This window comes from Ovis canadensis, chromosome 15, assembly GCF_042477335.2.
Source record: "Ovis canadensis isolate MfBH-ARS-UI-01 breed Bighorn chromosome 15, ARS-UI_OviCan_v2, whole genome shotgun sequence".
Taxonomy (NCBI): Eukaryota; Metazoa; Chordata; class Mammalia; order Artiodactyla; family Bovidae; genus Ovis; species Ovis canadensis.
The window spans coordinates 62179416-62180863 of record NC_091259.1 but is presented as its reverse complement, the minus strand read 5'-3'; the positions used below and the strand labels follow the sequence as shown (position 1 = coordinate 62180863).

Here is a 1448-nt window from a genome sequence, read left to right as displayed (position 1 = left end):
TGCTATATTTTGTTTATCCATTCATCAATTGATGGGCATATGGGTTATTTCCACCTCTTGGCTATCATGAATAATGCTATTATCAAGGCGAGTGGACTCACACTGGCAATGAGGTGCCACTACCACTGCCACAGACCAGCCTGCCTCGGCTTTGGTGCCCCGGTCATGGGGACCTGGGTTCCTCAGCACACCCAGCTCCAGCAGCTCTGGATCCTGTGTGCAGTCCTTTGGAAGCCCCAGTGCCAGCCTGAGCCCTTGCTGGGGAAGGATGACTGAGCTGCAGTTGGTACTGCTATAGTGAAGACACCTGGAAGAACTCAACAAAAATCCAGTGGAAGGCTTTTCAGAAAGTTTAATAGATGACAATGATCTTTACCAATGGGAAATTCTTATTATTGCTCTTCCAGATACACTTTAAGAAGGTGGTGTTTTTAAAGCTCATCTCACTTTCCCAAAAGCTTATCCCCTTTGGCCTCCTAAAGTGAAATTCATTACCAAAATCTAGCATCCAAATGTTGATAAACATGGTGATATATGCTTTTCTATTCTTCACAAATCTGGGGAAGATAAATATGATTATGAAAAGCCAGAAGAATGCTAGTTGCCTATTCACACAGTGAAAATCATCATGATTAGTGTCATTTCTATGCTGGCAGACCCCAGTGGAGGCTCACCTGCTAATGTTGATGCTGCAAAAGAATGGAGGGAAGGCAGAAATGGAGAAGTCAAGAGGACAGTTGCCCACTGTGTAAGAAGCCAAGAGCCTGCTTTTTAGTGACATTTATTCAACAGTTCAACTTCACTTATTTCAGGGTCTCCAATTGAGAAACATGGCACTTTTTCGTGCACTCTACCCACGTATTGCTGGACTTTCGTTGTAACAAGCTGGCAAGCACTGGCTGGAACTGGACTGTAATAAAACATGCCAGTATCAATGTTGGAAAGAGCCTAACACATGCCAGCCTACAGATGATTATGCATTTTGAAATCTAATGAACTGTTTAACCCTTCAGGAAGAATTGTAAACACCTGTACATAGCACAACATGATCTGGATAGTATATATACTGTTCATGTACATCCACATATACACCTTGTACCAAATAACACTTTCTTGCAGTAGAATAAGAATCGTGTAAATTCTAAAACATTTTAGCAGATTTTCTTTCCTTATTATTGTTTCTTTTCAGGTTTAAAAGCATGTCAGATAAAAAGCAATTAGGATTAACAACTTCCATTTAATTTCCTTTAAACAATTGAGGCTTCATTAAACTCTTTCCACTTACTAAACTTTTATATCTTTATTTTCACATAGCCCCCTTTACTTTTATCTCTTCTGTCTGCCAGGAAGTTTTCAAATCATTTAGTTCAAATTCCGAAGTACTCAATAAGCAACTATTTGATTTTTAATGATGACTTCAGAGGAGTGGTCATCACTAGATGCTACGT

General features: G+C 39.8%; 1 pseudogene; it reads left to right on the top strand.

Annotated features, from left to right (window-relative positions):
* Positions 1-268: 268 nt before the first annotated feature.
* Positions 269-775, top strand: LOC138421028 (ubiquitin-conjugating enzyme E2 G1 pseudogene; annotated as a pseudogene).
* The last annotated feature ends 673 nt before the right edge of the window (positions 776-1448 follow it).